General features: G+C 33.9%; 1 protein-coding gene across 2 annotated transcripts in view; it reads right to left on the bottom strand.

The window, feature by feature from the left end:
- LOC142140036 (odorant receptor 131-2-like) overlaps positions 1-16,959 on the bottom strand; it is a 32,119-nt gene extending 15,160 nt beyond the window's left edge. The window contains exons 1-2 of one of the 2 annotated variants that reach the window (XM_075197898.1): positions 15,979-16,959; positions 14,094-14,372 (exon numbers count right to left, since the gene is read on the bottom strand). The gene's annotated coding sequence lies outside the window, so the exon portion shown is untranslated. Of the gene's footprint in view, positions 1-10,392; positions 10,565-14,093; positions 14,373-15,978 lie in introns of those variants that run through there. The other variant, XM_075197899.1, reaches the window with a different exon arrangement.
- Positions 16,960-17,194: the final 235 nt, after the last annotated feature.

The raw sequence follows: 17,194 nt of genomic DNA on the forward strand, positions 1-17,194 counted from the left end.
ATTTCCCCATTATTCCCAAGTTTGTAAAAAATAAAAAAAAAGTAAAAAAAAATAAAAAATTAAAAAAAAAAAAAATATATATAATAATTATAACCAAATTTGCAAAACCAATCCAGCATTATAAGTCCATTGGTACTGCAATATTACCAAGTTCACACATTCTGCAGTATCTTGTGCTACATATAATGGAGACCAAAAATTTGGAGGATAAAGTAGGGAAAGATCAAGACCCACTTCCTCCTAATGCTGAAGCTGCTGCCACTAGTCATGACATAGACGATGAAATGCCATCAACGTCGTCTTCCAAGCCCGATGCCCAATCTCGTAGTACCGGGCATGTAAAATCCAAAAAGCCCAAGTTAAGAAAAAGTAGCAAAAAGAGAAACTTAAAATCATCTGAGGAGAAACGTAAAGTTGCCAATATGCCATTTACGACACGGAGTGGCAAGGAACGGCTTAGGCCCTGGCCCGTGTTCATGACTAGTGGTTCAGCTTCACCCACGGATCTTAGCCCTCCTCCTCCTCCCCCCCCTACAAAAAATTGAAGAGAGTTATGCTGTCAGCAACAAAACAGCAAACAACTCTGCCTTCTAAAGAGAAATTATCACAAATCCCCAAGGCGAGTCCAAGGGTGTTGGTGGTTGTCAAGCCTGACCTTCCCATCACTGTACGGGAAGAGGTGGCTCGGGAGGAGGCTATTGATGATGTAGCTGGCGCTGTGGAGGAACTTGATGATGAGGATGGTGATGTGGTTATTGTAAATGAGGCACCAGGGGGGGAAACAGCTGATGTCCATGGGATGAAAAAGCCCATCGTCATGCCTGGTCAGAAGACCAAAAAATGCACCTCTTCGGTCTGGAGTTATTTTTATCCAAATCCAGACAACCAATGTATGGCAATATGTAGCTTATGTAAAGCTCAAATAAGCAGGGGTAAGGATCTTGCCCACCTAGGAACATCCTCCCTTATACGTCACCTGAATAACCTTCATAGTTCAGTGGTTAGTTCAGGAACTGGGGCTAGGACCCTCATCGGTACAGGGACACCTAAATCCCGTGGTCCAGTTGGATACACACCAGCAACACCCTCCTCGTCAACTTCCTCCACAATCTCCATCAGATTCAGTCCTGCAGCCCAAGTCAGCAGCCAGACTGAGTCCTCCTCAATACGGGATTCATCCGAGGAATCCTGCAGCGGTACGCCTACTACTGCCACTGCTGCTGTTGCTGCTGTTAGTCGGTCATCTTCCCAGAGGGGAAGTCGTAAGACCGCTAAGTCTTTCACCAAACAATTGACCGTCCAACAGTCGTTTGCCATGACCACCAAATACGATAGTAGTCACCCTATTGCAAAGCGTATAACTGCGGCTGTAACTGCAATGTTGGTGTTAGACGTGCGCCCGGTGTCCGCCATCAGTGGAGTGGGATTTAGAGGGTTGATGGAGGTATTGTGTCCCCGGTACCAAATTGGGTACCGGGGCCACCCCACTATGCAGTCCAGATACTTGTTTGGTGGAATTCCGACACGTGGAGGGTTTTTAAATTATATTGTGGCCTCGGTACCAAATTGTGTACCGGGGCCACCACACTACGCAGTCAAGATACTTGTTTGGTGGAATTCAGACCAGTTGAGGGTTTTATTATTATATTGTGTGGACCACTCTATCTATACCACACTACAACTCTATACCACTCTATTTCCTACTTTAATTCTATTTAATTCTATTTCCTACTTTAATTCTATTACTAATTAATTACCATAAAGAGGAACAAAAAAAACCAATTTTACCAAAAGTATAATATGACTTAGACTTACAAACACTACACTTTAAAGATCGTGCCTTTAAATGAAAAAGTCAGTCTTCATTGCACGACTATGTGCAACAGGGACATTTTTTTGGGTTTACAAAGTCAAACAATAACACTACGACCCTGTCTGTCTGGGGTCTGTCAATGACGAATTGTCTGGAGCATGTTTGGAGGAGGTATTGTGGCCCCGGTATCAAATTGGGTACCGGGGCCACCCCACTATGCAGTCCAGATACTTGTTTGGTGCAATTCCGACACGTGGAGGGTTTTTAAATTATATTGTGGCCTCGGTACCAAATTGTGTACCGGGGCCACCACACTACGCAGTCAAGATAGATAGATGCGTATTGCGTATCATAGATAAAGTACATTCAGTGGTGTGGGGCAAATTGAAAAATATTCCAAATGCACTGACATTATCAAAAACAAGAGGTTGTCACACGCTAAAACTCCAACATGTATATGATGGAGAGGATGGAGGAGCAGCCGTATGTGTAGTGTAATGCAGATCTGTTGAAGGTTTTTTATATATTTTATTGTGGTGCCCAGTGCCCACTCCTCTACGCAGTCCAGATACATTTATTGGTGCGAATCATAAAAGTTCAGGGTTTTTAATATATATTGTGGTGACCCACTCCTCTACGCAGTCCAGGTACATTTATTGGTGCGAATCATAAAAGTTCAGGGTTTTTAATATATATTGTGGTGACCCACTCCTCTACGCAGTCCAGGTACATTTATTGGTGCGAATCATAAAAGTTCAGGGTTTTTAATATATATTGTGGTGACCCACTCCTCTACGCAGTCCAGGTACATTTATTGGTGCGAATCATAAAAGTTCAGGGTTTTTAATAGATATTGTGGTGACCCACTCCTCTACGCAGTCCAGGTACATTTATTGGTGCGAATCATAAAAGTTCAGGGTTTTTAATATATATTGTGGTGACCCACTCCTCTACGCAGTCCAGGTACATTTATTGGTGCGAATCATAAAAGTTCAGGGTTTTTAATAGATATTGTGGTGACCCACTCCTCTACGCAGTCCAGGTACAATTATTGGTGCGAATCATAAAAGTTCAGGGTTTTTAAGATATTGTGGTGACCCACTCCTCTACGCAGTCCAGGTACAATTATTGGTGCGAATCATAAAAGTTCAGGGTTTTTAATATATATTGTGGTGACCCACTCCTCTACGCAGTCCAGAAAGATACCTTGTTGCAACGTTTTGGACTAATAACTATATTGTGAGGTGTTCAGAATACACTGTAAATTAGTGGAAATGCTTGTTATTGAATGTTATTGAGGTTAATAATAGCCTAGGAGTGAAAATAAGCCCAAAAACTTGATTTTTAAACTTTTTATGTTTTTTTCAAAAAAAATCCGAATCCAATACCTTAAATCCGAACCGAGACCTTTCGTCAAGTGTTTTGCGAGACAAATCCGAACCTCAAAAATAACGAAAATCCGGATCCAAAACACAAAACACGAGACCTCAAAAGTCGCCGGTGCACATCCCTAATAACTAGTGATATTAATACTACAATCCATCAGATATAACTAGTGACATTATTACTACAATCCATCAGATATAACTAGTGACATTAATACTACATCCCTCAGATATAACTAGTGACATTAATACTACAATCCATCAGATATAACTAGTGACATTAATACTACAATCCATCAGATATAACTAGTGACATTAATACTACAATCCATCAGATATAACTAGTGACATTATTACTACAATCCATCAGATATAACTAGTGACATTATTAATACAATCCATCAGATATAACTAGTGACATTAATACTACATCCCTCAGATATAACTAGTGACATTAATACTACAATCCATCAGATATAACTAGTGACATTAATACTACAATCCATCAGATATAACTAGTGACATTAATACTACAATCCATCAGATATAACTAGTGACATTAATACTACAATCCATCAGATATAACTAGTGACATTATTACTACAATCCCTCAGATATAACTAGTGATATTAATACTATAATCCAACAGATATAACTAGTGACATTATTACTACAATCCCTCAGATATAACTAGTGACATTAATACTATAATCCAACAGATATAACTAGTGACATTATTACTACAATCCCTCAGATATAACTAGTGACATTAATACTACATCCCTCAGATATAACTAGTGACATTATTACTACAATCCATCAGATATAACTAGTGACATTATTACTACAATCCATCAGATATAACTAGTGACATTAATACTACATCCCTCAGATATAACTAGTGACATTAATACTACAATCCATCAGATATAACTAGTGACATTATTACTACAATCCCTCAGATATAACTAGTGATATTAATACTATAATCCAACAGATATAACTAGTGACATTATTACTATAATCCATCAGATATAACTAGTGACATTAATACTATAATCCAACAGATATAACTAGTGATATTAATACTATAATCCAACAGATATAACTAGTGACATTATTACTACAATCCCTCAGATATAACTAGTGACATTAATACTACATCCCTCAGATATAACTAGTGACATTAATACTACAATCCATCAGATATAACTAGTGACATTAATACTACAATCCATCAGATATAACTAGTGACATTAATACTACAATCCATCAGATATAACTAGTGACATTATTACTACAATCCATCAGATATAATTAGTGACATTATTACTACAATCCATCAGATATAACTAGTGACATTAATACTACATCCCTCAGATATAACTAGTGACATTAATACTACAATCCATCAGATATAACTAGTGACATTAATACTACAATCCATCAGATATAACTAGTGACATTAATACTACAATCCATCAGATATAACTAGTGACATTATTACTACAATCCCTCAGATATAACTAGTGATATTAATACTATAATCCAACAGATATAACTAGTGACATTATTACTACATCCCTCAGATATAACTAGTGATATTAATACTACATCCCTCAGATATAACTAGTGATATTAATACTACATCCCTCAGATATAACTAGAAATATTAATACTACAATCCATCAGATATAACTAGTGACATTATTACTACAATCCATCAGATATAACTAGTGACATTAATACTACATCCCTCAGATATAACTAGTGACATTAATACTACAATCCATCAGATATAACTAGTGACATTATTACTACAATCCATCAGATATAACTAGTGACATTATTACTACAATCCATCAGATATAACTAGTGACATTAATACTACAATCCATCAGATATAACTAGTGACATTAATACTACAATCCATCAGATATAACTAGTGACATTATTACTAAAATCCCTCATATATAACTAGTGATATTAATAATATAATCCAACAGATATAACTAGTGACATTATTACTACAATCCATCAGATATAACTAGTGACATTAATACTACATCCCTCAGATATAACTAGTGACATTAATACTACAATTAATCAGATATAACTAGAGACATTATTACTACAATCCCTCAGATATAACTAGTGATATTAATACTATAATCCAACAGATATAACTAGTGACATTATTACTACAATCCATCAGATATAACTAGTGACATTAATACTATAATCCAACAGATATAACTAGTGACATTATTACTACAATCCCTCAGATATAACTAGTGACATTAATACTACATCCCTCAGATATAACTAGTGACATTAATACTGCAATTCTTCAGATATAACTAGTGATATTAATACTATAATCCAACAGATATAACTAGTGACATTATTACTACAATCCATCAGATATAACTAGTGATATTAATACTATAATCCAACAGATATAACTAGTGACATTATTACTACAATCCATCAGATATAACTAGTGATATTAATACTATAATCCAACAGATATAACTAGTGACATTATTACTACAATCCATCAGATATAACTAGTGACATTAATACTACATCCCTCAGATATAACTAGACACATTAATACTACAATCCATCAGATATAACTAGTGACATTAATACTACAATCCATCAGATATAACTAGTGACATTAATACTACAATCCATCAGATATAACTAGTGACATTAATACTACAATCCATCAGATATAACTAGTGACATTATTACTACAATCCCTCAGATATAACTAGTGATATTAATACTATAATCCAACAGATATAACTAGTGACATTATTACTACAATCCATCAGATATAACTAGTGACATTAATACTATAATCCAACAGATATAACTAGTGACATTATTACTACAATCCCTCAGATATAACTAGTGACATTAATACTACATCCCTCAGATATAACTAGTGACATTATTACTACAATCCATCAGATATAACTAGTGACATTATTACTACAATCCATCAGATATAACTAGTGACATTAATACTACATCCCTCAGATATAACTAGTGACATTAATACTACAATCCCTCAGATATAACTAGTGATATTAATACTATAATCCATCAGATATAACTAGTGACATTATTACTACAATCCCTCAGATATAACTAGTGATATTAATACTACAATCCCTCAGATATAACTAGTGATATTAATACTATAATCCAACAGATATAACTAGTGACATTATTACTACAATCCATCAGATATAACTAGTGACATTAATACTATAATCCAACAGATATAACTAGTGACATTATTACTACAATCCCTCAGATATAACTAGTGACATTAATACTACATCCCTCAGATATAACTAGTGACATTATTACTACAATCCATCAGATATAACTAGTGACATTATTACTACAATCCATCAGATATAACTAGTGACATTAATACTACATCCCTCAGATATAACTAGTGACATTAATACTACAATCCATCAGATATAACTAGTGACATTAATACTACAATTCATCAGATATAACTAGTGACATTAATACTACAATCCATCAGATATAACTTGTGACATTAATACTACAATCCATCAGATATAACTAGTGACATTAATACTACAATCCATCAGATATAACTAGTGACATTAATACTACAATCCATCAGATATAACTAGTGACAATATTACTACAATCCCTCAGATATAACTAGTGATATTAATACTATAATCCAACAGATATAACTAGTGACATTATTACTATAATCCATCAGATATAACTAGTGACATTAATACTATAATCCAACAGATATAACTAGTGACATTATTACTACAATCCCTCAGATATAACTAGTGACATTAATACTACATCCCTCAGATATAACTAGTGACATTAATACTGCAATTCTTCAGATATAACTAGTGATATTAATACTATAATCCAACAGATATAACTAGTGACATTATTACTACAATCCATCAGATATAATTAGTGATATTAATACTACAATCCATCAGATATAACTAGTGATATTAATACTATAATCCAACAGATATAACTAGTGACATTATTACTACAATCCAACAGATATTACTAGTGACATTATTACTACAATCCATCAGATATAACTAGTGACATTAATACTATAATCCAAAAGATATAACTAGTGACATTATTACTACAATCCCTCAGATATAACTAGTGACATTAATACTACATCCCTCAGATATAACTAGTGACATTATTACTACAATCCATCAGATATAACTAGTGACATTAATACTACAATCCATCAGATATAACTAGTGACATTAATACTACAATCCATCAGATATAACTTGTGACATTAATACTACAATCCATCAGATATAACTAGTGACACTATTACTACAATCCCTCAGATATAACTAGTGATATTAATACTATAATCCAACAGATATAACTAGTGACATTATTACTACAATCCATCAGATATAACTAGTGACATTAATACTATAATCCAACAGATATAACTAGTGACATTATTACTACAATCCCTCAGATATAACTAGTGACATTAATACTACATCCCTCAGATATAACTAGTGACATTAATACTGCAATTCTTCAGATATAACTAGTGATATTAATACTATAATCCAACAGATATAACTAGTGACATTATTACTACAATCCATCAGATATAACTAGTGATATTAATACTACAATCCATCAGATATAACTAGTGATATTAATACTATAATCCAACAGATATAACTAGTGATATTATTACTACAATCCAACAGATATAACTAGTGACATTAATACTACATCCCTCAGATATAACTAGTGACATTAATACTACAATCCATCAGATATAACTAGTGACATTAATACTACAATCCATCAGATATAACTAGTGACATTAATACTACAATCCATCAGATATAACTAGTGACATTAATACTACATCCCTCAGATATAACTAGTGACATTAATACTGCAATTCTTCAGATATAACTAGTGATATTAATACTATAATCCAACAGATATAACTAGTGACATTATTACTACAATCCATCAGATATAACTAGTGATATTAATACTACAATCCATCAGATATAACTAGTGATATTAATACTATAATCCAACAGATATAACTAGTGACATTATTACTACAATCCAACAGATATAACTAGTGACATTAATACTACATCCCTCAGATATAACTAGTGACATTAATACTACAATCCATCAGATATAACTAGTGACATTAATACTACAATCCATCAGATATAACTAGTGACATTAATACTACAATCCATCAGATATAACTTGTGACATTAATACTACAATCCATCAGATATAACTAGTGACATTAATACTACAATCCATCAGATATAACTAGTGACATTAATACTACAATCCATCAGATATAACTAGTGACATGATTACTACAATCCCTCAGATATAACTAGTGATATTAATACTATAATCCAACAGATATAACTAGTGACATTATTACTATAATCCATCAGATATTACTAGTGACATTAATACTATAATCCAACAGATATAACTAGTGACATTATTACTACAATCCCTCAGATATAACTAGTGACATTAATACTACATCCCTCAGATATAACTAGTGACATTAATACTGCAATTCTTCAGATATAACTAGTGATATTAATACTATAATCCAACAGATATAACTAGTGACATTATTACTACAATCCATCAGATATAACTAGTGATATTAATACTACAATCCATCAGATATAACTAGTGATATTAATACTATAATCCAACAGATATAACTAGTGACATTATTACTACAATCCAACAGATATAACTAGTGACATTATTACTACAATCCATCAGATATAACTAGTGACATTAATACTATAATCCAACAGATATAACTAGTGACATTATTACTACAATCCCTCAGATATAACTAGTGACATTAATACTACATCCCTCAGATATAACTAGTGACATTATTACTACAATCCATCAGATATAACTAGTGACATTATTACTACAATCCATCAGATATAACTAGTGACATTAATACTACATCCCTCAGATATAACTAGTGACATTAATACTACAATCCATCAGATATAACTAGTGACATTAATACTACAATCCATCAGATATAACTAGTGACATTAATACTACAATCCATCAGATATAACTTGTGACATTAATACTACAATCCATCAGATATAACTAGTGACATTATTACTACAATCCCTCAGATATAACTAGTGATATTAATACTATAATCCAACAGATATAACTAGTGACATTATTACTACAATCCATCAGATATAACTAGTGACATTAATACTATAATCCAACAGATATAACTAGTGACATTATTACTACAATCCCTCAGATATAACTAGTGACATTAATACTACATCCCTCAGATATAACTAGTGACATTAATACTGCAATTCTTCAGATATAACTAGTGATATTAATACTACAATCCAACAGATATAACTAGTGACATTAATACTACAATCCATCAGATATAACTAGTGATATTAATACTATAATCCAACAGATATAACTAGTGACATTATTACTACAATCCAACAGATATAACTAGTGACATTATTACTACAATCCATCAGATATAACTAGTGACATTAATACTATAATCCAACAGATATAACTAGTGACATTATTACTACAATCCATCAGATATAACTAGTGACATTAATACTATAATCCAACAGATATAACTAGTGACATTATTACTACAATCCATCAGATATAACTAGTGACATTAATACTATAATCCAACAGATATAACTAGTGACATTATTACTACAATCCATCAGATATATGACCCTAACTTTTTCAGGACACAAACAGCATCTCCTGCATCTCATTGTAATTTTTTAAAAGTTCTGTAACACCAAGCTGATTGTGTGAGCAAAACTAGAAATGTTATGGAATCCCCCCCCCCCTCGCTGCAATGCTCTAATAATATTGGTGTCGTTATCAGAAATCACATATCCTCAGGAGAGTGCCAGCAGGATTAGCTATGTTGCAATGACATCCCTTACTTTTTGTAACAGATTGTCAGCTGTATGCCTCTTAGTGAAGCTGCTGATACACAGAGTAGCCTGCTTTGGAAAAATGTGACGTACTTGGGTACATGGTGCTGCAATCTCCTACCTGCTGTTGTAGAATGGCGGTAATGTCCAGAAATTTTTCCAGCCACAGACAGCATCTCCTGCACATCCCTGTCATCATCCTCATCAGCAGCAGCTAATTATATAGCACCAGTAATTGTGCTGCGCTGTACAGAGCAGATGAGAACTAGGCAGAAACCATTATAAGTTATGTTAGTTATGTAGATAGTTATAAGATATAGTTATAAGTTATGTTAGTTATGTAGATAGTTATAAGATATAGTTATAAGTTATGTTAGTTATGTAGATAGTTATAAGATATAGTTATAAGTTATGTTAGTTATGTAGATAGTTACAAGATATAGTTATAAGTTATGTTAGTTAGGTAGATAGTTATAAGATATAGTTATAAGTTATGTTAGTTATGTAGATAGTTATAAGATATAGTTATAAGTTATGTTAGTTATGTAGATAGTTATAAGATATAGTTATAAGTTATGTTAGTTATGTAGATAGTTACAAGATATAGTTATAAGTTATGTTAGTTAGGTAGATAGTTACAAGATAGAGTTATAAGTTATGTTAGTTATGTAGATAGTTACAAGATATAGTTATAAGTTATGTTAGTTATGTAGATAGTTATAAGATATAGTTATAAGTTATGTTAGTTAGGTAGATAGTTATAAGATATAGTTATAAGTTATGTTAGTTATGTAGATAGTTATAAGATATAGTTATAAGTTATGTTAGTTATGTAGATAGTTATAAGATATAGTTATAAGTTATGTTAGTTAGGTAGATAGTTATAAGATATAGTTACAAGTTATGTTAGCTTACACAGTCCTTACCCCCATTTAACTTTGCCTTGATTACAGGTGTTTTTTAATTTACCAAGGAAAACTGTGTTTTTTTACATTCTGCTTTCCCTCACTTTAAAAGCACTATGCACCTCAGTCTTTAACATAGGCTTTAACAGATGACGTAGTGGCATTCTTATCATCAGGACTGGTACCAGCAGCCGCTTGGTGCTCCTGGTCTGTTCTCGACTGAATCCATATCGATGGCATAATACAATGTCACTACACTTTAAAGAACACTGCTAGGCCTATTAATAATGCTATGGCACAATACAATGTGAGTGGAGACTTTGAAAAATAAATTCAAGGCCGATTACTTCTGTTGAAGCACTGAACACTGGCAACTATTTGCGGGTGAGCTATGTCACAGTCTTTTGGGCAAACGTATATGAAAATCATATTGTGACCTGTGAGGTGCTAAACATTGACTGGAAATGACTGGAAATTAGTGTTATTGAGGTTAATAATAATGTAGGTACAAAATAATAGCTAAATTATGTGATTTTCGCCCATCAAGTGGCATTTTGTCAAAAAAAGCAAAACAAAACACACGCAAGGGCGGTTTTGGCAAAACCAAAACCCAAAGGTAATCCTGATCCAAAACCAAAACCAAAACACGCTGGTCATTGAGCATTTCTATTAGCAATGCACAAACCAGCAATCAAAAGGTTAGCACATCAAAACTGTTACGCAAAGGGATATGTTGGCACACTAGAATTGTTAGTCAAATGGATTAACAATTCACACTCCTGCATTCAAAGTGTTAACATAAAAGTCTAATGGATTTGTTAGAGTATCAAAGGAAAAACGTATTAAATATTAGATTTAACATACAAAGGGACAAAAAAGGGAACAAAAAAATTAAATACAATACAGTTATAAAAACAAACAGGATGGAATTACAGAGAATAAAAGCTTACATATCATACATAACCTGTATGTCTGGGACAAGGCAGAATAAAATGGACAGTCCTTCAGTCAAACTGAGCCCCAAGAGCTGCCTTCTCACACACATGTTATTTAATCAAGTTTAACTGGGAAGGCAGAGTCCCAGTGTGTGTGTGTGTGTGTGTGTGTGTGTGTGTGTGTGTGTGTATATATATATGTATATATATATATATATATATATATATATATATATATATATATATATATATATGTGTGTGTAAATGCCCCATGGGTGTCAATTACAGCTTGTCTAAAAATGGTCCAAAAGTTTTGACCTTCCATAACTTTTCTCACACATATCCCAGAGACATAGCACCCCCTTGCAACAAGCCAGTCATAACCACCCGCACATTTATGTATCAAATATGATGGGATTAATATATCAAATGTTATTTTAAAAGATATGTGTCTACTGTGGTTTTCCTGTACAGTTATTAACTAATTATTAACTATACTTCACAAACTTTGTGCGTTTTTTGCCCCTAAGTACACTGACACACTGATTTCCCAAAATATGAAATATGAGGGCACGTTCTTTGAAGCTAATATTTCTTCTATACATGCATAGGTAATCTTTATCTTTTGCATTTGCCTAAAAGATTTTCACCTAGTTGGCTACTTTGTTTATATCATGCCTTAAAAAGACAGTCTACTCTTAGTATCTAATGATCAGAGGGGATGCCTGGCTGTGATCTGCATCTGTTAAATGAGTTCCCTCAAAAGAATGTCTGATCTTTACCTAATTACGTTCCCTGAGCTGAAAACCAAATGTTTTTAAACCCTTTTGGGTGCGAGGAAATCATGTACATTCCTACTTATCAATGTAATACTGTATTTGGGCCCTCACCCTGACAAAGAGGAAGAATATGGGATTTGGGTTATGCTCAGTACAATGAAGAGCAGACAGTCTGGGGATGAGGGAGGCGATAAAGTGTAACAAGTCTGTTATATGGTCTGTAATATGGATATAAGGTAATTCCTAACACATATGTTCTTATATGATGTGTGTGAAGAATGCTCAGTACCACTTCTGTCATTCTGTAAGATGTACAGTAACTCCCAGCTCCTCTACCTATATTTCATGTGACAATGACACATTTCTTGTTTCATAATGAATATGATTTTCAGCATCTATATTGTGTTGGCATGAAGGACTGCACAATATCACTTTTCTCTATTGTATGCCAGGCGGAAGTTTTAGGGGTGTATTTACTAAACTGCGGGATTGACAAAGTGGAGATGTTGCCTATAGAAACCAATCAGATTCTAGCTGTCATTTTGTAGAATGCTCTAAATAAATGATAACTAGGGGTTTGATTCATTAAGGTACTTAGTCAAGAAATTTCTTACTTAACTCCCCTGGACAAAACCATGTTAAAATGCAAGGGGTGAAAAGTAGTTTTCTATTTTGCACAAGTTAAATACTGTCTGTTTTTTCATGTAGCACACAAATATCAACTTGGAATTTTAGTGTACAAATAAGCTATCAAGTATTTGTGTGCTACATGAAAAAACAGTCAGTATTTAACTTATGTGCAAAACCGAAAACTAATTTTCACCCTTTGCATTTAAACATGGTTTTGTCCAGAAGACTTAAGTGATACATTTCTTGCCTAAGTTCCTTAATGAATCCGTCCCCCCTAGAATCTGATTAGTTGCGATAGGCAACATCTCCACTTTTTTAATACCGCAGTTTAATAAATACAACCCTAAGACTGTCACCTGGCAAATAAAGAGAACCCGCAGTATAGTAAATATACCCCCTAGTATCTGTTCTTTTTTAGCAGGCATGGAGCAATTTCAGTACACCCAAAACTGACATTTACATTTCATAATTTAAAAGTAAATGCAGAATGCAGGTGGCTGAAGTCCACTTAGAAGCAATGTAATATGTTACAGTCCTAAATTGTAAAGTCATATAAATAATATACATACTCACAATGTAAGTGTTCAATGCAGCTGTCACAAGGCGCCGTGTGCTGTCAGAGCAGATCCTGTACATTTAACTCTCACCTCTGTGTGCTATTTATCTGTCTGTAATTCTCTTAAGTCTTTGATATTAATGCCTGTTTCATCAACTCGCTTGGGATCCGAACTGTTTAGCAATGCAGCATGTGGTTCCTCTGGGACGATGAATTGAGCCCTTTACAACTTTCTCTTTTCTCATTAACAGCTTTCCCAAATGACACATTTTTCCTCATGAAGAACTTCACAATTTCTGTATATATGAAAAATCTGATGTATTACGCGCTTATGCCTGAAAATAAATACTAAAATAAAACGAATTTTTAATAAACTTCATGAACAAAGTGCCAATATTAATTATAATAATATATTATATTCTTCCTCTATGTGATGTTGAATACTTTTGTGTCAAAAAAGACAAAAGTATTATAGGAGTGATACCTTTATTGGCTAACCAAAAGAATTTATTTATATTTGCTAGCTTTCAGAGTACAGAGGCCAGTTCATCACCCAAATTTATAAATGAATGACTGAGAAAGGGGCACAACATTTAAGAGATGTTACATCAAGCAATTTGTACAGGGGGGGAATTCATCATAAAGATAAGCTAAAGTAATAAATTGAGGTTTTCGTTATGGATGGAAGAATGAAAGTCCACTCTGCTGTGGGGTGTAAAGTGTGTCCATGTAGTGGGTCATAAATCCAGGTGTTAGATTGAGTCCTAGGGCTAGATTTACTAAGCTGCGGGTTTGAAAAAGTGGGGATGTTGCCTATAGCAACCAATCAGATTCTAGCTTTCATTTATTTAGTACCTTCTACAAAATGACGGCTAGAATCTGATTGGTTGCTATAGGCAACATCCCCACTTTTTCAAACCCGCAGCTTAGTAAATCTAGCCCCTTGAGTCAATGACTGGAACGTTCTTAGCAGCTTGAATTCCCAGACTTTTCTCTCCCTGTCATTTTTTTAAAAAAACTTTCAGTATTAAGACTTTTAAATCTGTCAAACTGTGTCCTGGTCCAGAGAAGTGTTTACCAACGGGTGTGTCCAGAGTTTTCTTTATTGTGTGTCTGTGTAGATTTATCCTAGATTGTAGTTTCTGCTTGGTCTCCCCAATGTAGATTCCCTCAGGGCACCTTGTACACTGCATCATGTACACCACATTGGAAGATGTACATGAGAATGCGTCAGTGATTTTATAGTTCTGTTGTGTGTTGGGTATGTGGACTGTGTTTGTTGGTAGGACATGGGTGCAGGTTTTGTATTTTATGTTTTTGCAAGGGAAAATGCCAGTCTCTGATGGTGATGAGAGGACACTTCTAACGAGCAGATTTCTTAAGTTCGGAGGTTGTTTGTATGAAAGGAGACGTAAATCTGGGAATATTTCCTTCAGTCTATTGTCTTTATGAAATATGGGCTGAAGTTCATCAGCATTTTTTCCAAAGATGTTCATGTGGGGATTGTAAGTGACCACTAGGGGCACCCTGCTGTTGTCATCCTTTTGTTTGTAATCCAGGAGGCTACTCCTTGGTAATCTTCTGGCTCTGTGGATCTGTTCATCCATAACTATTGGATGGTATCTTTGTTTAAGAAATCTATTCCTCAGTGATAGCAGGTGTTGTTTTCTGTCTGCACTTTCTGAGCAAATCTGAATGTATCTCAGAGCTTAGTTATGGAAGGACGGCGCCTTCAGGTGTAAAAACAGATAATTGTGTATATATAGTCAGTAAGCTCAGAGAGTTCAGAGAACATAAAATCCCGAGAAAATTAGTAATGCAGGTAGATATCAGCATATAGCAGCATATATCAGCAAATCAGGTGAGACACTGTGCAGATTAATAGTGTAGTAGTGAGCTTACCAGAAATAAGTAAAATAACAGCTTATCTGTATATAGGCTCCTCAGTCATCCCAGGTGGTGATTTCCTTTGCTCGCAGAGACAAGATGCAAATATAGTATGTTCTATTAATAACTGCTGCATCACCGCTCAATAGTAGGAAAGATATAAGAAAGCCATATGGTGTAGTATTTTTGCAAACAATTTATTCAGCAGAAAAAATATAAAATGCAAACTCACAATGAAGATAATAAATATAAGCTTATCTGTATAATATACAGGCGAGATCACTGGTAGTCATATCCCTGGATGTAGTTAAAGATGTCCCTCTATAGGCTCCATACAAAAGCTCAGGAAAGGGTGATATCTTAATTTGTTACTCCCAGGGTAGATCAGTGAAATAGGGTCTCAGATAGTACAGTTGTGGGCCTCAACGCGTTTCGTTCAGTTTGAACTTCATCAGGAGGAATTAGGTGATATTAAAAACTTTGCGCTTTATATAGGGATGTGTAGCGCCATTTTGCGCTAAAATCGCAAGCAAATGACGTCACCGTGCATGCGCAGGAGCGCAGCCGGCCGCCATACCTAAAAATGACAACTCATGGTGTAATTAGTATATTAGTACATTCGTGATTGTGCAGTGGTGAAAGGGCTTTTTAGAGGATGCCCTAGAGGAACAGTGGGTGTTGTTAGGCTAAGAGAGAGTACATTTATAAGTATGGGCATGGATCTCCATAAAGGGAGATATGCAGTGGCCATTTTGTTTAAGGGAAAATTTCAATTTCAAAGTATTTGTGGAAGTTATTAAGCACAACAAATGTATGGTACTATATAAAAGTAAAATTCATAAGGTTTGTGCCAGGGTATATAAATATAAAGTGCATATATGTGGCGACTAGATAGTACTTAGGTAAGTATATTGGGGCATTTCATTTAGTGATAAGACCAAAGTGTTTCTAAATTAATTAACTCCAGATATAGATAAAATACGTTTGTTTTCTACACACAACATAATGAATGGATTTCATGCATATTGAACAGATAAATGAATAGATACACTAATCTCTTAATACATATGAGTGCATGATTAAAACACAGATTGTGTATACATGTACATATCAATTAGATGCACATGAAGTATAAGATCCATTTATACCATAACAAATAAATATATAATAAAAACTAAGGATAATAAGGTACACATATCAACAATGAACATATAAAAAATGAACATATCAA

This window comes from Mixophyes fleayi, chromosome 2 (assembly GCF_038048845.1).
Source record: "Mixophyes fleayi isolate aMixFle1 chromosome 2, aMixFle1.hap1, whole genome shotgun sequence".
Classification (NCBI taxonomy): domain Eukaryota; kingdom Metazoa; phylum Chordata; class Amphibia; order Anura; family Limnodynastidae; genus Mixophyes; species Mixophyes fleayi.